Source organism: Molossus molossus, unplaced genomic scaffold (genome assembly GCF_014108415.1).
Source record: "Molossus molossus isolate mMolMol1 unplaced genomic scaffold, mMolMol1.p scaffold_m16_p_5, whole genome shotgun sequence".
NCBI lineage: Eukaryota > Metazoa > Chordata > Mammalia > Chiroptera > Molossidae > Molossus > Molossus molossus.
The window spans coordinates 11752674-11773952 of NW_023425388.1; the positions used below are offsets into that span (position 1 = coordinate 11752674).

The following is a 21279-nucleotide window of genomic DNA, read 5'->3' on the forward strand; positions in this document are numbered from 1 at the left end:
TGCTTCTCCTCCCTCCAAACCCATGCCTCACCCTCTCCTGGGGCTGTCGGATTGAGGAGTTTCCTCTGCTGCCTATTCTCCTCGGCTGTTGGGTGTTCATTATGAATCTCACACTCGGTGTCTGAGAGAGGAGGAAGTTCGGGGGAAGGCCAGTGCTGTGTTGGTGCTGGCCATGTGGTCACGGTCACCAGGACATCCGCCGGCGGGTCATCGGCCATCCTGCCCTCGGCACATGAGCTGTGCACACAGCATGGAGAGCATTGGCCTCTCTCGGCTGACTCTGGCCCTGGAATTTGAACTGAAGAAGTGAGACAGATGACGAAACACACAGACGAGGAGATGGAGACAGCAGAGCTGCCTGCAGGGCCAACTTCATGCTCGGGACTGTGCCAGAACCTTCCGTTCCCGAGCCACAGGCCTGGCCCTGCTGCCACCTCGCAGCAGACACCCTCTGCTGACAGCACACTGTGTTCTCTGCTCCTGGGCTCCATTAAAGGCTAACTTGTTGATTTGATTTAAGAACAAATTTTGTGGTTCCTAATGTGGACTTAAGAGCACATGGTCTTTCCTCTACTTGAGTGGCTTCTGCACAGATAAGGGCACAGGGGACGATGGAAGAGAATGAGCATTGGTGCTGGGCTCCTGAGGCCTTGGTTCTCACCTGGGGGCAGGGGGGGGAGCTTTGCCTCAGGCAGGTCTCAGCAGGGGGTCAGCCGCAGCCCTGCCAATGAGACAGCGCTAGGTGCAGTCAGTGCCTGGCACTCGGTGGGGCCCGCTGGAGCACTGTTGGAGGTTTGCTCACCGTGACTATCGGGTCCCCTTCTGTCCCTCAAGTTCCACGCGCTCAGCCCCTTTTCTGATTGCCCCGAGCCCCTGCTCTGCTGACCAGGCCCATCGGGAGTATTTTTGCAGAGGAGAAAGCCCGTCATTGAGATGTATTAGGGGCCTGACTGGCGAGCACCCATGTTTCTCCTCCCTCCCTGGGGCTCTTATACCATTTAATAGACACTCCTACCCTGTGCGGTGCTCCTCCTGCTGCCGGAGGCTGCCCGGGACAGGGCCGTGGCACCTTGAGCCCTGGACTGCCTTGAGTCTGGTCATCTAGGTCTCAGGGCTCTGCCACCCTGGCACGAGTAGCTCCATTCTTTAAATACGGGTGTGGCACAAGCCCGAGCTGATCTGAAGGGGCATACTGTCCTCAGCTATCATCTTCATGTGTGTGAGGCCTTCAAGTTTCATTAATTTGGGGGACTGTCTAGAGATCAAAGAGAGATCACCTCATAATGAGGTGGTTCTGTGAGGAGACTGCAGACCTGTGCTGGTGCCCTGAGACCATAGCCACCTCCCTGGGTTGCTTTACGAATTATGTTGAGCTCTGGCCAGTTTGGCTCAGCGGTTAGAGCGTCAGTCTGCGGTCCAGAGAGACCCGGATTTGGTTCCTGCTGAGGGCACGTACCTCGGTTGCAGTTTGTTCCTGGCCCTGGATGGGTCATGCGGGTGGCAACCACTCGATATGTTCCTTTCACGTTGATGTCTGTCTCTCTCTCTCTCTCTCTCTCCTTCCCTTCCACTCTATCTGAACAAAAAATGGAAAAATGTTCTTGGGTGCGAATAAAAAAAAGAATTACGTTGAAATGGATAAAAAAGTGTGGTACATATACACAATGGAGTACTATGAAGCTATAAGAAAGAAAGATCTCTTATCCTTTGAGATGACATTGAGGGACCTGGAAAGTATTATCCTAAGTGAAACAAGCCAAGCAGAAAAAGACAAATACCACATGATCTCACTTATTTGTGGACAATAATAAACATAACAGTCTGAGGAATAGAGTAGACCCAGAGACGTGGAAGTAGGGCACAGACTGACAACCCTCAGAAGAGGGGGTGGTGGGGGGAGGGAAAAGATAAACCACAGAACTTATATGCATGTATGCATGACCAATGGACATGGACAACAAAGTTGGGGATGGGGGGGTGAAGGGCGGGGATGGGGAGGAGGGTGTCAATGGGGTAAAAAAAAAGGAGAAACATCTGTAACAAAAATAAAATTAAAAAAATAAAAATAAATAAAAAAGAGAAAAAAAGAATTACATTGAAATGAAATAGAAGTCCATCTGCTCAGTGGCATGGCCGCAGTGGTGGCTGTGGTGGGGGACAGCACAGGGCCAGTAGGAAGTTGGTGGCTCTGAGGGGAGGCAGGGGAGCAGGCCCTGCGCGGGGCACGCAAGGCCCCGGGCTGCTCTCCTGCCTGTCCTGCATGTGGCATCACTTCTCACACCTCTCTAACTTTTGCTATGAAACTGTGTGTGTCAGTATGGAAAATTCAGACGTGGACACAAGAGAATAAAATAAGTCATCTCAGCAGTCAGATAACCTCTGTGACCATCTCGGGTGGTGCCCTCACCACGCGCACACGGCAGCTGGCACACAGGCTGCCATTTGAGGACTCACGGTGCACTTTCTACCTGTGATCTCGTTCACTCTTCAGCCACAGGGACTAGGCATTGCCCGTCTCCTGCTCTGGTTTACAGCCGAGTGAACTGGGCCAGAAAGACTGAGCCGCTGCCAGAGATGGCTCAGCTCTCGCCGGGACCGGCCAGTCACGTGGGCTTTGGGGTTCACATGTGAGTCACAGGTCTGCGCAGCTCCCACTGTGCACGTGTGCGTGCATGCATGCAGGTGTGGGTGTGGGCACGTATGCGTACATGTGGGAGCCACACCCCTGCTCCCTGCTGGACTGCGCTCCCTCCTGGCAGTGCACACTCTGACAGTGAACCTTTTGGTGGTTTCCAGGTTCGCTGTGCAGACCAGTGTTTTGGGATGACTTTTAGTATGCTTTTGGCTACCAGTGACAGAAAAGCTAACTCAAACTGGCTTAAGCAAAAATAGTCCATTTACTCCTGAAGTTTTCTTTGGAATTCTGCAAAAGTTTGTGCCATGTGTGAAGTTGTCTGCCATTAGAGTTTCCAGATGTGCTGTGAGCAGTCTCTCTCTCTCTGTCTGACAGTATATATTAGGTGGAAAGCGGAGAGTAACTGTGGATGGTTACAACTGGTTGCTTGGAAGTCAAGTGTAAGCATCTAGTTCCACTCTGCAGCCCTTTTTCTGAAAAGTTCACACTGCTCTGATTTTTAACTTTCTGCTCTATTAGCAAGTGCCGGGAGAAGAGGAGCCCAAATTAGTCGGTTTGCTTTGTATTTATTTTTTCTTGACCTTTTCTCTTCCCAGTTCTGAGAAGAAAATGTGAGATTCTTTTTTCTGCATAGTTTTCCTCCTTGACAAGAAGCCACTTTTCAATAACAAACTCTGAAAGAGGTGAAATTAACCTCAGGGCAGCATGGCTAGCATTTTCCATTCATGAACCGAACTTTCAAATCTTCATCTGTTTATTCTGGGAAATAACTATTAATTCCCTTTTTGGCAGTTTTGGAAAACAGTACGTATCTGTCCCAAGTCATGGCTGTGTTTTCCAGACAGCCTGGCCGGTTTCCGAAACGGGTGTGGGGCTGGGTGCGTGTTCGGAGGTTTTGTGGGGGAGTCAGATGAGGCAGGAGTGGGGAGGACTTGTCTACTATTCGTTTGTGCTCAGTGACTGAATGAAATACTTGTCACTGACAGGGATCTGTTTTAATTTCTAGGAGATTAAACTGCTCACCTATAGCAGTTGGAGGAAGAGTTCGAGTGTCTGTACGACCTCCCCATCCCTTTGGAAAGTCTAATAGTCCAGGAGGTGTGTCTTTAATGTTCCTAGTTACAGTTGCTATCAGGATTCATTTGCTCTGAATAGGTAATTAATTTTTGCCATTATTTTAAAAGATCGTAAATAAGCCTATTAAATCAAATATCACAGCAGGTGTTACGACAGCAGAGTCCTATCCTGTCTCCTTTACCACAGAAAGTGTGCACCTCCCAGATTTTGTTCTAGAAGCTCCTGTGCTGAGAACTTTATCCCCATCAAACATCTCAAGATGCTGCTTCCTCAACAGCCTCTGGAGGTGACGATGCTACTGCCTTTTCATTCCCTCCTCTCTCCTGCTCTCCTCTTCCTGCTTAGCAGCAGGGACTTCTGAACATTCGTGTTTTAACCATGGTTGAGAGGCGTCACACACAGAGCACATAAACATGCAGCTTCATGAATGATCACAAAGCCAACCCTAGGGGACCCTCACCCAAGTTGGAAATGGCACCGTGTTCCCGGAGCCCCCACACAGGGATGGTGGGGTGGAGCCCACATGTTTGTTGGCTGAGCACCTGCCGGTGGTGCAGCTGGGGTGGGGTCTGCCTGCCTGCTTGTTTGTTTGAACTGGATATATATATGCATTCTAAGAATGCTTTTTTGTATCTATTTTCTTTTGTTTAACATTGTATCTGTGAGTCTCCCTGTGGGGTTGGAGTTTATGTTACTGCTGTGTAATATTCCACTGTTTGACCATGTCATGTATTTAGTCAATCTGCTGATGGATAAATAGGCATTTGGGGGCAATTATGAGTAAAACTGCCATGACCATTGTGATACATGCTGGATAAAGTGTAGGCCTTCACCATGGTCCACAGGCATGTGTATCTTCACACCAGTGGGCAGTGACAGACCACAACCGGCGGGTGCTCCAGGCACCTCCATATGGGCACCGTTTGTCTTCCTAACCTTTAGCATTCTGTGGGTGCTTGTGGGTTTCCCTGCAGTTACAATTTTCATTTCCCGGACTACTTAGACTTCTTCTTTGGAAGTGCCTCTTAAAGTGCCCAGCCAAAACCTCGGTCACCAAGAAGAAAATGGGTGTGGGGCAGTGCTCTCTTCCGCAGCTCACGCATACCTACATCTTTCCTTTTTTTGGGTTTCTGTTTAAACAGTTTTATTTTCATCAAATGTATGATTTAAAAGTTAAATAACACTTTTCATCATATTTTTAGTTGTGGACAAAAGAATCTCACTGGCCCTACATCTTTTCTTTTAAAAAAAAACCTTCCCCTCCTTATAAGTTAAAGAAATTGGCTCATCTCTGAATTCTATTGCAGGTGTCTTTTCCGGAGTTACCTGTTTTGTTTTTTAAAAGGCACGAGTACTTCATAACCTTCGTATCTGTGTGGCAAGTTCCCTGGAGGTGCTTGGAGGCTAGGCAGCCTCTTCCTGCCCCACCTCTGGGGACTCCCCCTGGCTCCCAGGCATGGGGTGGGGGGCCTGGGCGTTGTTCTGGGAATCAGCTCTTCTCTCCTGTTGGTCCCGGTGAAGAGCTGTTCGGTAAGAGCGGGGCAGAATAGGGAGTGGGGTGATGGACGGCCTACATTCCTCTGGGCAACTGCCTGGTGTGAGGCGGGAGATGAGCCAGCAGCCTCTGCAGACCGAGCCTCTCTCCTCCAGTTCAGGGACACAGGCTGTGTTAAAGTAGGTGACCGTACACTTTACTGCTTGAATGGAGACATTTTTGAGAGTGAAAGGGCCTGTGGTTAGTAATTACTGGCAGACCACTTGGTAAACTGGATGTCCTGGGCAGACTGAGTCATGACCCCAGTATTCCGATCGCAGAGTCTGAGAGTGTTCCCGGGAGAGTGAGGGAGGAACTGTGAGCTGCAAGGGGCCAAGTCCAGAGGGGCCTTCGGGCATGCAGTGTTCCTGTAGCTCTGTGTGGATGGGGCCTGCTGGGCCTTGGGAAGATGGGTGAGCTTGGAGGCAGAATGTCTTAAGTATTTCACACCTCATCTTTTGACTCTGTTTAGTTTATTCATCTGTGAAAAAGGGAATCTACTTGCCTTGTTTGAATGCCTTCCCTGGGGCTATTTATGGGGGTGAATGTGATGATAAAACTTAAAAATATTTTGTAGAATGTTAATTATTTACCTTGCCCTCAGCTTTTTCCTTATCTATTCTTATTCTTCTTTTTTTATCCTCACCCAAGGATATGTTTATTGATTAAAGGAGGGGGGGGAGAAACATTGATGTGAAAAAAATTTGATCAGTTGCTTCCTTTACTTGCCCTGACCTGGGATTGAGCCTGCAACCTTTTGGTGTACAGATGATGTTCCAACCAACTGAGTACCTGGCCGGGGCTCCCCGTCTATTCTTTAGTGGGTGCTGAGAAGAGGAAGTGCCTGCAGAACTTGGTTTCTTAGGACTGTTCTCATTCCACCAAGGAAGCCAGGACAGATTTGTCCAATGTGTGATGGCTTAGAGGCTGTGGCTGCAGGGGCAGCTGAATTACTGAGAGTTCTTTGATGTAGTCACCGTTTAAGTGACTCCTTAGTATCACACAGTTACAGCCTGATTAGCTCTTCCTTGACATGTGCAAAGAACAGTTTAGTTTAGCCACTTTATAGATTTTTCAAAGATTTCAAATCGGAAGTCACAATTGGCTTTTACTTTTGTAAGCAATCCCTCGTTATGATTAGTCAACCATATACACGTATCACACATAGGAAGATTGGTAGTTGGTTAGTTAGTTTAATGTACCTTTAATCACCTGCTAAAGTACCAGAATTCTTTTATAGATTGAGGAGAACCCAGATCTAACACAGTGGTGGCCTAAAGTGTTCTTTCGGTGACTGTTGGGATGAGGAGACAAGCCTCCTATCAGCCAGAGGTTACTTATTAGTCACATTTTTATTAAGCTGGGCTCGGGCCTGAGAACACTTCGAGGTTTTCTTGGTTCTGACCCTTACAAGGCTGACAGCCTTTGAGATCAGACACACGGATAAAACAAGAATAATAATAGGAAGGAAGCTTCGTCTCTCAGGTATCACCACTTGCATTGCTGCACCCTTCGCAGGTGATGGAAGTCCTTTGTGACACCCTCTTCCAGAGAGGTCACAGATGACCCCAGGATGCATCTCAGGATGGCATACATTTTTTTTAAATTTTTTTATCCTCACCTCATTTTTGCATTTGTCTTGAGATAGAGCGGGAGGGAGAGAGGGAGGAAGAGAGAGAGAGAAACATCGATGTGAGAGAGACACATCAAGTGGTTGCCACCCACACAACCCCAACCTGGGCCGGGGACAAACTGTAACTGAGGTACGTGCCCTTAGCGGGAACTGAATCCAGGACTCTCCAGTCTGTGGGCCAAGGCTCCAACCACTAAGCCAAACCGGCCAGGGCAGGATGGCACACAGTTTACTTAGAGGAGGGAGATTGTGGTAATCTCTCCTCAAGGGGCAGAGGGCAGTCTGGACAGTGGGTGGAGAGTCCACTCTGTCTGTCCTCACAGGGCAGAAGCCAGTCTGGGTGGTGGGTGGACAGTTCGCACTAACTTTGAAGGCTTTGCATTTGCAGGTCTTCGTGGAGATCAGACACACAGATGAAACAAGAATAATAGGAAGGTGGGACTTGAGTTGAACATTGTGCTGAAACAAACATTAAGACTATTCAACATACTTAATTTTTTTTTTAATCCTCACCGGAGGATATTTTTCTATTTATCTTCAGATAGAGTAGGAGGAAGGGAGGGAGGGAGGGAGGGAGAGAGAGAGAGAGAGAGAGAGAGAGAGAGAGAGAGAGAGAATCATCAATGTGAAAGAGACATATCGACTGGTTGCCTTCTGCATGACCCCAACCAGGGCCGGGGACGAATCGCAACTGAGGTACGTGCCCTTGGCTGGAATCGAACCCACTGAGCCAAACCAGCCAGGGCAACATCACTTAATTTTTGTTGATTGAGAACGTATCTGGGTTCTCTTCTCGGCTCAGTGATTTGGTCGCATTAACATGGGAGTTGCTGTCCTCACCTGGTCATCCCCGTCGCTGCCTGTGAGCAGTCAGGTTGGTTGAGCCCTGAGTCTGCTGGGAGCTGTGCGGAGTTCTTTGCCTGGACTATTTTATTCAGTCCTCAGTGCGGCCCCATGTGGGTGGCTCTGTTAGCAACCCTGGTTTCCAGGAGGAGGCCGTGGGCACCAAGTCCAATCAGGCGGCCTTGTTCCTGACCCGGCATGCGGGTCACTCGGTTGTCAAGGCCTACTGCTGCCTCGCCAGGGAGTGGGTCTGTGAGCTTTTGTTGAAAAGAACAGAGCAAGGGATCATTTGGGAGGTGCGCGTCTTCCTCCTCCAAGGCCCTCTGTTAACTCAGACAAACTTCATAAAGGCCCAGAAAAGAGATAAAGTGACCCGTCACCTGGGGACAAACAGTATTTTGAACTTAGTTCTATTCCTTCGTCCCAGAAATGCAAAAACACATTTTTTTAGGTTGATCTCATCTGTTGGTGGTCTGGAGACAGAGTGAGTGACAGTCAGGGTGCCCATTGCCACGTATTAAAGCTCTGTGTACACTGGTGTACCTTGTTGGGCCTTCGATAGCCAGGGCAATTGACAGCTCTGCCCTGGCTCTGTCGTCCATCCGGAGACCACGGACGGTTCACCGCGGACGGCTGGTGCTCTCCCGCGCCGGTTACCTTCGTCGTGTCACCGTTACGATCCCGAAGCCTGTAGTACACTGTCAGTGTGATCTCCGGCCCTTTCCTGCATCTTTGGTTTTAAACTTTACCTGTTTACTATGTAAGCTTAATGGTTGAGACATCTTTTTAAACATTTTTTATCAGTTAAGCCCAAGGATTCTTGCAGAAGCCATTTTGTCCTTTTGTCTGTAACGCACGTAAGGAATTGCTCGGGTGCTCTGGAAGGCTAGCGAGTGGTCTGCAGCGCTGCGGTGGGTCACGTGGCATCATGGTGGTGAGCCCAGGGGCTGTGGCCTTGCTCCAGGGGCTGGTGTCCCACCTAAATCTGGGGCAAGCATATCCGCCTGATCAGCTGTCAGGGAACACTGACTTACCCTTTAGGGACTGTTCTTTTCTGCAAAGCTCAAAGCTGAAGAGAGATACATCTTTGGTCACTAACTGATTTCACCTTTATCACTTCTGCCGGTGGAGACACGCCTTTGCATGAGCTGTGGTACTGGCGGAAAGATGAATGCTTTGAGGGATGCTAGTTGAGGTGTCCTCTCCTACATCTGTCCATGTCTGCAGGACAAGCTCCTCGGGCTTCACGCACAGGAACAGCCTCTGTCTGAGCTAGTTCTGTCTTAGAGAGGGGAACAGTCTGGGGCTGGGGTGGGGGTACCCAGCAGGCCTGTGCACCTGGCAAGGACTGTCTCCGCTGCTCAGCCCTTTGCCTCGACTCTAAGTCTTTCAAGAACACTACTTACATTTCTGAGTTTCTTTTGAGAAATTTTACATTTTATTCAAAAACAAAACAGCTCAGTGTAGACTGTATACTTAACAGAGGTGCACAACTGGGAAGAAAGAGGCACTATCAATCCCATTGCCCAACAGCACGTATCGGTAACATGTCGTGTGCTTCCTTTGAGTCTTTTTCTACACCCTGCCCTGCCACCGTGTTCCTCTGTGTACTCCGCGGGCCTCCGATCACTGGACAGATGTGGTACAAAGAAACACATAACAACGGGCACATGGAGAAGCAGTTTACATTTTAATTTTTTACTGTTTGATAACATTTTAGCAAAGGCTTTATGGGTAATGTTTTCTCTCCATACTCTGATGACACCATGAGAAGCAGACAGAATTGTTGCATTTCCTGGGTTTCTTCCTGTGGGTAAAGACAGGAAGTGCTCTGGGGGCTGCTGCCAACCTTCGAGCAGAGTTCTCCGGCACCCCTCTGAGTCCTCAGGGAGTCATCTCCAGGTACACTGGCCTGTTCTTGTAACATCCGTGCTCACATTCCGGGCCAGTTTCTGGGCATATGGAAGTGTGTGTGTGTAGTATGATAGGAAAACCACGGACAGGTGCACACTGAATAGTGCATGCTATATAAATGAGATTTCTGGTACATATCTGGGACTCCTGTGTCATACACGGGTCTGACCTCTCATCACTCTGTGACACACCCTTTTCATCACATGAATATTAGTACAGATGGCACCTCCTCGTCATATAACTGGTACATTTTATCTTTTTCCTTCCACAGCAAAAAAATAGTTTTGTTAAAAATTCTGATGTTATATGACTAATGTAATGCACATAACCACCTCACTAGTTATAATGAGTGCATCTTAGTCTGTGGACACACTTCAATTACTGAAAACTCCCCGCTAGATATGGGCGCTCCTTAATTCCACTATTTAAAGTAGCTGCCATGCCTGGCCGGTGTGGCTCAGTGGTTGAGGGTCGACCCATGTACCAAGAGGTCACTGGTTTGATTCCTGGTCAGGGCACATGCCCAGGTTGTAGGCCAAACCCCCAGTGGGAGGCATGCAGGAGGTGGCCAATCAGTGTTCTCTGATCGATGTTTCTGTCTCTCTCCCTTCTCTGTCTAAAAAAAAAAAAGAAAGAAAAAAAATTTAAGTAGCTGCCAGAAGTAATACTGCACATGGTGTACAACATTTTCTGGCCCATTAGGGAGAGTAAGTTAAGGTAAAGACTCCCTAACCCTTTCCCCTCTCCCCAGACTTAAACAGTTTTCAGTCTGTGTCTTCTCCCCCTTGGTCTTCATTCTTCTTGTCATCACCATAACTTTAAGTCACACTTCTGTTTATTAACTCATGTGGGGACTTAAAAAATACTGCCTCTCCAGCACTCGGTCTTTATGAGTTATAGTTTGAGATTTATATGGACAAGGTTGAAAACACTTGTAAACTGTTTCTCATCTATCATTAGGCTCTCTGTGCTATATATATATTTTTTTACAGCTTTAGTTTAAAAATGTTAACACATGGAAAGCAGTATTTATAGTGTTGTGATCATATAAATATATTTCACTGAAGAACCAAGTAGTATGCTGGAGAAGGCAGAACAGGTACATCTATATCACAAAGCCCTGCCCAGGAAAAGGGAATGTCCAACTGGAACCTCTCTGTTCCCTTTCAGGTTTCCATGCAGCTTCCGGCGGCTCCAGCTGCCCTGGTGTCTCATCCCTGCCATGTCTGTTTCTTGGATTCTCTTTTTGTTTTGCTGGAGCGCCTCCTTAACCCATTTTTCATAGAGTATGTGGCTCCTCATGCAATGGTCAGACATACAGGCATTTTGTCCCCATGCTTGATTGATAATTTGGCTGGGTCTAGAATTTTAGGATCCTGTCCTTTTCCCTTTGAACTCAGAAAGCATTCTCTGTTATTTTCTGGAGTCTGCATTGCCAATGAGAAGTCCGATGCCAGCTTGGTTCTGTTCTTTTGCAGGTAAATCTCTCTGCTCTGTTCTCTCCCTCTCGTGGCTGATGGTTTGAATCGCCCTTCACCTGATCTCTTCCAGGCCCAAGTGACCATGCTGGGATTCCCCCAGGAAAACCGCAGACTGTCAGAGAGTTTGTTCTCAAGTCTCAGCCTAGAAGTCCTGTCATGGCCCCTTATTCTTGGGGAAACCGCTGCCCTCCCAGACACATCGCCATTTCTGCTACTCGTCAGGTGGCCCTGATGTCCTCCGCTTTATGCCTCAGCCACGTACACAGCCCCCTTGTCTGCTGCTCAGACCCTTTGAATTTTTCAGCAGTTAGCATTAATTCACTGCCAGAAATGACCTTTTCTGGCACTTTGGTAGGGTCTTGGGAAGAAAAAAAAGAAGATACATACTTTAGCACTATTTTCAATTAAAAGCCTTATTTATGTATTTATTTATTTAAAGTTATCTTTATTGTTGAAAGTATTATAGGTGTCCCTCTTTTTTCCCCCGTTTGATGTCCCTCCTTTTCCCCCCCTTTGACGTCCTCCTCCCTGCTCTCGCCCCACACCCCTGCCTTCAACGCACTATTATCTGTGTCTGTCGGTTATGCACATCTGCATAACCAATATGTAAGTTCTTCGGTGTATGTCTCCCCCGTCCCTGCCCCCGGAGGTTCGTCAGTCTGTTCCCTGCTTCCATGTCTCGGAATCTATTTTGTACATCAGTTTACTTTGTCTAAAAGCCTTTTTAGATCACTCCTAGTCACGAGACTCTGTACCATGAACATCTCTAACCACGCGTTTCCTTCTTTCCAGTGCAAAAGTTTCTCAACATTATCAAACAATTGGGAAGAAGTCATTGAGCCTGTTCCAGTATGTCAGCAGCATGTATAAAATCTTCATGTTATGTTAGTCAGAGTGCTCCATAAACCTAAAAAGAGCTGGGTAACTTTGTTACACTTACCTTGCTAGTGTGTGAGTTAGTTAAATTACACAGACTCTGAGTCAGCTCATTGCCAATAAATGAAATGCTACTTCCACACAGACATTGGGTGGGGGATGTTCTGTGCATCTATTTTGCAATAAGGTTGGAGATGATTTATGATACTATTAAGTTTAGTGTTTGAAAAATTATGGTTCAGAAAAGGATGAAATTTTCATCACTGTACACACTTCATATTAAACAACCCATATTAAACTAATGTGAAATGATGAAACAAAGCTAACAGTGTAATTATACAAACAAGAACGACGGCAGCTGAAGACCATGATAAACGAAAGCAATCACTGATGAGGAATTGTCCCTCCGAGGCTGTGGCACGTGGCCTCCGGGCGGCGTGCTGTGAGCTAGCCCTGCAGCTGAGCGTGGAAGCCACGTTTCTTGGGATTGAAGTAGACCTCAACGCCAGTAACACCTCGAGTTTAGGTTATGAATTCTGCATTTTAGTGCCCCTTAATAATTCGCTTTATAGGTTTCCCCTGACTAGCCACAGTTGTATTGGAAAAAGAAAGGTGGTGAAATTGTGTCGGTTAAGTGCCAGAGAAAGGACTGGGTTTGAGGTTAGTTCACAGCCCCTGGGAAGGGCTGACTTTGGACTTCTCTGCTAAGCCAGCGTGCAGGCCAGGGGCTCTTTTGATTACAGCTATGTACATTTTCACTAGCAAGATGCCCCTGGGCATATAAACACTGTTTTATATATAATTTTACTGTTTTCATGGACTTCACGACCCTTCGATGAACGCCTGCTCTGGGAAGCAGCTGTTTCTCATGGCACTCAGAAGGCTGCACAGGCCAGGCGTGCCCCACCTGCCTTATCCTTTGGCTCTACTCATGATAACTTCGTGATGGACATACTAGAATCTTCTAAGGACGCCGTCTCTGGCTGTCTTTGGCTCTGGTGCGTCTTCTAAGCTCGGTTGCCTTTGCTCCTCCCAAGGGAAGGAAGGTGTAGTGGTTTATGTGATTGACCTTTATTTGCATGATTGGCAAAAACATTTCATTTTATCGGCTTCTTTCAGTCATTTCCCAAAGGTTGAATGTATTTTTTAAGAGAAGTGTCAGGTTCATTTTACAAATGGAGATTTAGGAAAACACCAGCTTGAATTATTAAGGAGTCTAATTTAAAGCACTCTGGAATGGAAATGTCACTGTTGATACTGCACACTGATTTATTTCCAAACATTCAGCCAGCCGTGCGTCCTCGGTATGTACACATTTAATTTGAGTGTGATGTGCTGTCTTTTTTTTAAATACTCACCTGAGGTTATGTTTATTGATTCTTTTAGAGAGAGGGAGAGAGAAACATCAATGTGAGAGAGAATCATCGATTGGTTGCCTCCATATGCGCTCCAAAAGCGATTGAACCCCAACCTTGTTGGTGCATGGGATGATGTTCCAACCAACTGAGCCACCTGGCCAGGGCTGTGATGTGCTCTTTTGTATATTACTAGATTTAACTTTTTATTCTTTTCATGAGGGGAGTTGACCACTGATTTTAAATTCCTGTAACATTGTTGACAGCTTTACTCCCAATCCCGGTCTCATAACAAGAGTTGGGAAGTGTCCCCTCTCCTTTCTGTCTGAACAGTGTGTGAGGTCTGTTCCCACATGCCACCTCTCTTATCTTCATTCTTGTTGTTCTGATTCTCTCCAGGACATCACGCTCCTTCTGCATCTTTCAGGACTTCTTTTGGTGAGGGGCTGCTGCTAGCCAGGTTTCTCGTCGTTAACTTGTTTGGAAGCATCTTCGTTTGTTCTCACTGTGAAGAGACTTTTGTTGGGTCTAGAATTTCAGGTTGACACAGTGAGGATCTCACTGTCCCCCGGCAACTTGTCTCAGTTGTCCCTGCAGTTAGCCAGGGAAGGTTCTGTCAGGGTCGAAGTTGAAGTAGCAGTGACTACAGCTAACATGCTTTGGAGGTCTTTATAGTCAGAACAATGGAAAACTGCCCTGGTCTACAATTTCCTCTTGCGATGTTCTCATGTTGGTTGTCAGATTCTATCCAGCCCTTCGTGGTGCCTGGATCCTTGGAGTCACCCAGGCATGGTTCAGTCCTCCACCCGGACTGTTAGTCACCGAGTCCTGCTCATTTCACCTCCGAGATACCTGATTTTTCCATCCCTCGAGCCCCAGCTGTCTTCCCAGCCTCTGGTCTCAACCCTCTAGCTGTTGCCCACAGAGCTGCCAGAGCGGTCTTTCTGAAAACAGAGTTTGTCTGTGGTGCCTTCTGCCAAGAGACCTTCACCCTCCCTCTCACCGGGCATCTCGGCCAAGGGGCATCTCTCTGCCTTCCTGCACCCCCCGGCTCTGGGGCTCTGGCTCTACTTGCAGCCCCTCGTTCATGCCTGCTGGCTTCCAACCCTCTGTGCTGGTGCCCATCCTTAGGACTAATTAAGCACTTAAAATAGAAGCCACTGTGAGGAATTAGGAAGAGACTTCTTTGCCTTATCCTCTGTCAATCAGTTGTTTATTTACCTGTTGTTCACTTGTCTTGAGCATATCAAGCCTTTGTATCTTGGAATAATTGATGTCTCTAAACATCAGGGAATCTGCTCTGTTGAAATCTTTGTTTAACTGTACACTCATGTAATTGATTTATGCAGCTACAAGGTAGGAAATGAGAGTACTTAGTTTTTGGCAGAGTGAAGCCTTAATTTCCAATCTAATTAGATTACAATGATAAATAACACTTTAAAAGAAAATGCAATTGCTTCATTTAATCAGTATGATTATTACTAGCACAGCCAATCCATCCAGTGCTGAGTGATACATTTATTCTAGTACAACTAGTTCTGTACTTGCTATCAGTGCTAAGCATGCTAAGTAATACACAGCCCCTGTTTCACCAGCATGGCTGTGGCATATGAATTTCCTTGGTAGGAGATAGATAGGCCCTGTGGTAGAAGCCCCTCCAGCTTGATTAAGTTGGGGTCACACTGATTTCAGAGGGGATGTCCTGAGCTGGGAGCACCCAGCAGGAGAAGGCTCTGGAAGGGCATGGGGCTGGGTCACCTCCCCGCCCCGAGCGTGTCAGGAGCTGGAGGTCGCAGAGCTACCCGGTGTTGGGGCTTTCTGTTGGTCCCACCCTACCTCCATTTCGGCCTTTTCAGATTTCTAGGTGGCCACACTTCCTGTTCCTTTCACCTGATGGATCCAGGCAAGTTGAGAAGGAGACAGGATCTTAACTCTCAGCCTTGTTTACTGACTTGCTTCCTGTCCCCAGACCACAGCTCCTGTGCTGCCTCCTCTGTCCTGGCTTTTCTCACGCTCTTGTCACCCTCTGTACCTGTGGAGTGTTAGCTCTCCTCTTGTCTACTGCGGCTGGCTGGCTGGTCAGTTGTCACATGGTTAATCGTATAGCAACTCCTTGGTCCCATCACTATTGGAGCGGTCCTAGCAGAGGCCTGACCCACAGCACAGGTGAGTCCAGGCAGTCACAGCTGGGAGATGTAGGAGGTCTCAGAAACCAGTCAGCTCTCACCCACGAGGACCCGTAGTTGTGACGGGTCCTGGTGGCCTGGGGAACATCCTGGTGACTGGACTGTCTGCACAGTTGGAGCTCCTGCACACTCAGAAGCACCTCGGCTGCGCCCCAGCTTCAGTCTCCAGTGCCTACTCGGACCCCTGGCTCCTGCCACCCATATTCATGCACATCTCTGCCCCAGGACTCCCCTTCAATGAGATGTTGGTTTGTTTCTCAAAAAGAAAACATTAATCTTACTTGTATAGGTATTGGAAGTGCATTAGCATGTGGAAACGTTCTCTTCCGTGACTTGCTGGTGGAACCATTCTTACTCAGAGAGGGAATGATGTGCCGGCGTCGCTTGACAGCTCTGTGGCGCCTGCGTGTGGATGGCCCGTGGCTCCTCCACCTGGGCAGCAGGGGTTGGGAGCCGCCTGGGCCTGTGGGTTCTGTCTGCACCCCAGCTCACCGAAGGGAAGCTCACACAAGCAGTGCCCGGGGCCGCATTCCTTGGCCTGTGGCCTGGTGCCTGTTGCTCTGGTGTGTTGGGAGCAGACGTGGATTGTGGGTGTTCCCCAGCCGTCGGCCTGTCCTGGCAGGTGGGATGAAGGATGATCAGTTATTGTGTATCAGCTTCAGAAAAGCATGAGAGTACATTAAAAATAATTTAAACTTGTATTGAGGAAGAAGATTTGTAATGGAGTATTTATTATTAGAGTTCACGTCTGAAAGGGTGAAAAAGCAACTACTACTGAGTTAAATTCATGTAAATAGTTTAATCTTTTTATCACACAGAGTGAAGTCTTTCAACTTGGGCGTGGAGACCTTGAATAGTGGCTGAAGAAAAGCACCGACCAAGCACGCACGTTCTGATGACCTCAGTCCTCCCCGCTCCGACGGAGGCCTGGCCCTGGGATCAGAGCAGACACAGGAACTGAACCATTTCCCAGGTAGGTAAGAGCCTGCAAACGCTGTGAACATTCGCCGGAAAAAATTGACTTCTGTTGGATGTAAACCCATCATACCTGCTAAAATGTGTGTTACTGAGTCACTCCCAGCAGAGGTGATTGTCGCTGTGTCCCTGCGGCCCCTGCAGGCTGCTCCGCTGCTGCCCTCCAGGGCTCTGGGTCCTGCGCTGCCTCCCGCCTCAGGTCACCGTGTCAAGGTGGTGCCTCCTTCCAGCCTTTTAGCATCAATCATTTTCTTTGAGGTGATTAGAGGAAAATTTCTTTAGTACTTTTTTTTGGTGACTATTATGCAATTCAGCATCTGCTTTTGAGAGAAGTTGAGACCGATATTTGGGGAGTGAAGATGCAGCCACTTCTGACCTCTAGGTTGAGTTTGTGCCTGGAAAGGCCCCCCTGGCCATCTGAGTCTGTAAACTTCAGGCATGTAGGGTGGCCGGTTCCCAGGAGGCCTGTCCAGGAGGGTTGCTTGACCCTCAGCTGCTGCTCCCCTTTGGCACCCAGGCTGTGAGAGTTGGGGAGGGCACCGTCGAGGTGACTTTGTCCATGGCTTGTTCTCCTGGGTGGAGTTTATCTTCAGTGACAGACCTTTTAGCTTGATAGTGATATGAAATCTGCTTCTCTGTAACTTTATTTTATAAAAGGTAGACTCCCCAGGCTGGCACGGGTCTGGAAGGGCCACTGTGCTTAGTGCTGCTGAGTGAAGTGTGGTTGTGACCATCTACGTGTAACAGACTGCAGGCGTGGACGATTGCGAGTTATGCTGCTTCTTTGGGAGAGCAAGTATTTTTATACGGTGGAAGCATGTGTTGGAGAAATGAAGTGTTTATAATCTTTTGCAAAAATAAATTGTCCTTAAAGCCATAGAAAAATGTGTCAGGCCACGGGAGGTATCTGAGACACATGCCCAGAAAGGAGAGGGCTGCACGGATGTTACAACGTTATGACACAGGCTGACAGGTGACCGCACAGTAGAAAGTTTGTATTTCTTTTTGCTTTTCACTAACTGAGAGCTAATTTTGGCAACAAATAGTCTGGTGTGTATGCTTGTCCTTTTTCAGGGTGTCTTGAAAAAGAAAAGTAAGTAAACATGAATTTTGGGGGCTAACTAAGGTCATTGGTTGAATCCCCCCTCAGCGTAGCCTGCGCCATCGAGCCTCTCAGGACCCTCCAGCGTGTCTGGCGGGGCCCTGGAGGTGTGCGTCCTTACGTTCAGTGTCAGACACAGATGCTGCTTTTGCCTTACTTATTCCTGAAAAAGATTGAAGTGGTTTCTGTGTCTTCACACGTGAACGTGTCCCCCGGGGTTGGGGCACCTCAGGCTTGACTGTGGCATTCCTGCGGTATCCCCGACTCTGCACATTCAGAGCGGGGCCAAGGAAACCCCGACTCTTGTTTACCCTCGAGGCCTTATCAGTGTCTCCTTGTCACCTCACCCAAACCTTCCTTTTCTAATAAATATTCATTACCCCCCTTTTTATTCTGAAATTCATAGAAGACACGGCTGTATGCACGTAGAACCATATCAGTTTGAAAAGCACTGTCATGCCCAAGTGTAACAAAAGAGAGAGTGAGAGTTCGTTGTAAAGTAACGTTTACCACCAGGTAGCATCTGGGGCAGCACTGCTCAGAGGAGCCCCTGTGGCGGGCCCCTGGGAAGGCAGGTGGAGCCGGTGCTGGGTGGGGGCTCGTGGATGAGCCCGAAAGAAGCAGGTGCAGCCGCTGGTCTTCTCACGCTGCCTACATTTCTGGAACGTGAGTGGGTGTTGACAGTGTGGGAACTGCATCGTGGAGTGTGTGGAAGTAGGGTCTGGCGTGGGGACGGTGACCTGCCTCTCACCTACACGTTCTCCTTCAGTGCAGGGCAGTGCTTTGCTTCGGGAACGTCCTGCTTGCCCGTGCAGTGCCCTCCACCCACAAAGCGCTGGGAGCCCACACTGCAATGTGCAGACCACTTCTGTACAAGGCCACCGTGGGGCACCACTGCCACCTGCCGCGGCTGGTGGCCGTGGGCCGGGGGAGCGAGTTGACATGGGTCAACAGGGAGCATAGAAATTCATTCGCCTATACAGTGTTGGGTGGAAATCGTACAAGTGTTCTTAGGAGTCTATTGGTAATTTTCTTCTAGCTGTTTTGTGTCTGGTCGTGACTAAACATAAAATAATGTATGCAGATACCTTCAGACTGGTGTGTAAAAAACAGAGATTGGTTTGTAGATGTAGGAAAGTCGGGCAATGTCCTGCTCTTGCATCTTTTTAGTTTCTCCCAAGGCTTCCTCGCAGAAGGGACTTGTGGAAACACAGCGGCGCCCTCTTGTGGGCGGTCTCTGTACTCCCAGTGTGTGATAGTTCTGGAAGATGGTCCTGACCACCTCATCAACCCAGCCTAAGCGTGCCCAGCAGCCATGTGCCACGGGTGCGCCCGCCTGGTTGCACTGCTACAGATGACCTTCAGACTTGGACGAGAGTATTCGGTGTGGCATCTCCATTCCTCCCTTGCGCTGTGGTGTGGAGAGATCCCTGGGCCCCATTCTAGAAGAGAAAGGCACAGAGGTGCTAGAGGAAGGGTCTCTTCCTTCACTGGGACTTCCCTGCAGGCACTGGGGAAGGGGGGGCATGGTCTCTGGCCTCAGCGTGGACCGTCTGGGCTCAGCGTTGTGGTGTTGGCTGGTGCTGTGACAACAGCGGGGGCAGGAAGCCTGCTCTGGAGCCGGGCTGGGCTTGGGGCGAGCTGGAGCTGCGCCTGGAAAGGAGAGCGTGCGTCATCCAGGCAGTCGCTTTCGGAGGGGCCCGGGGAGGGGCTGCACGGCGCAGGCAGGAGCCGGAGCCCTGGTGGGCCTGCGAGGGGTGGGAGTGAGGCAGGTGGATGCATGTGGGGTGGGGGGGAGAGGCCAGACCTGTGTTTCATTTCAGTTTTTATCAAAGTGATGCCTTCAAAGTCAGACAAATCACATAATTTAGAAAGGCCTTTGGTAAAAGCAGTGGTCCGGAGCCCTGGTCTCCCTTGGAGGCAGCACTGATTTATTTTAAAGGGTTTTGGCTATTTGTGTTTCTGGATTGGTCCGTGTTAGGACCGGCTGCAGGAATCCGAGACGCAGCAAAAGGGAGAGAGGCTTCCCTCAAGATGTGTCTGCTCAGCAGACGGGCTGCCGGCCTTCCAGCTGGCAGGGCCCCAGACTCTTTCTGTCCTGTGCTCGACCTGCCGTGTGTGAACTCACGCACCGTTGGGGCGCGTGCTGGAGAAAGTGTGACAGAGCCCTGTGCGTGCTGTTCTGGAGAAGGTTCCCAGAAGCTGTCACGTGACACTTCTGCTTTCACCCCAGTGGACTTACCTTTAGTCACGTGACCTTGCCTGGCTGTAAGGTGACTGGAGATGTGGGTGCTCTGCCTCGTGAAAGAGGCGAGGAATGGATGCTAGTTCACGGGTGGCAGTCCCTGCCACACTTCCCGCTTCTAAATAATGTTCCTGCTCTTTTTTGATTTCTACATTTTAAGCATTATCTGTTGACTTTCAGTTCAGATAGGATTTAGCTCATTTACACTCCTCCTGCCTTCCCTTCAGTTAGGAGTGCTTTGGCTGCAAGTAATGGAAAACGACCTACAGTGGTTTAAACAACTGGGGATTTCTTTCTTTATTTGATTATAAGTAATGTAAAGGTAGGTTTTCACTGGTGTTGAATTAGAGCACAACCATGTCAGGAGTCTGGGCCATTTTCTGCAGTTCTCTTAATCATTCCCTCATGGTTGCAGTGTTGCTGCTACAGCTCCAGTCATCATGTCGATATTCAAGGCAGGAACAACTGGGGAGCAATAGGCAGTACAGCCCATGTTTGTCCTTCTTATTGGGGCATTCAGGAAGCCTCCAGCATATTTTTACTTGTATCTCGTTGACCAGAACTGTGTTGGTGTCCAGCTATAGTCACAAAGGAAACTGAGAAAATGTGTTTAACTCTTGTAGCATCCCTGATAAGGGGGCAGGGGCGACAGGCTTGGGGAGGAGCACTGGCCCAGCAGACCAGGATGGGCAGCCTCGTTCCCCTGCTGGTTGTCTCAGAACCGTGAGTGCTCACCCGTCCTTGTCCCCAGGACCTCAGACATCTTCTGTCTCCCCACCGTGTGGACACATGGATGCACTTACCCTACCATGCCCGTCACCTCTTCTTACTCTCCCCACTGTTCATCTTTGATCAGGTTTGTTTTCTGTTTCCTTTACATTATCGAAGTAGAAAACTTCATTTTGTTCTGTACCCACAGTTCCATCTGTTTCAGATCCAAAAATGGTATTTGTATTATGTATTATCATGGTCAGTAAATGTTGTTCATCACAGAACCAAGTGCAATGCAGGTGGTTGTGTTTCCTCCTCCAGGTCCCACACCAGGCCTTCTTTGTAGACAAAGGAAATCATTAGCATGACTTCTCTTTTAACACCCTCTGATTGCCAAAAGTCACCCTCGTTCGACTTCCTCTGTCACTGGGTCATACCTTTTGGTTCGGTTTTATCTTTTCCTGCATTTTCACATTGCCTGGCGGCGGAGCAGAGGGTGAGAACGGCTGCAGACCTGGCCTCCCCGTGAGCGCTTGTCCTGGGCCAGCTGCCTCGTCTGTGCAGTGGGGGTGACCATGGCGACAATGAGCACTAACCGAGTTAACCTGTGTCAGGGGATATTAGCACTAAGACTGTTTTTTTGTTGAGAGAGGAACCACATGCTTCCTTTACTTTCTCCCTAGTCTTTTCCAGCTTTTCATTCTGTTTTTAG

General features: G+C 48.6%; 1 protein-coding gene across 2 annotated transcripts in view; it reads left to right on the forward strand.

The window, feature by feature from the left end:
- ADARB1 (adenosine deaminase RNA specific B1) overlaps positions 1-21279 on the forward strand; it is a 113380-nt gene that overhangs the window by 27312 nt on the left and 64789 nt on the right. For both annotated transcript variants that reach the window (XM_036243093.1, XM_036243094.1), the window contains exon 2: positions 16353-16507. The gene's annotated coding sequence lies outside the window, so the exon portion shown is untranslated. The remainder of the gene's footprint in view (positions 1-16352; positions 16508-21279) is intronic.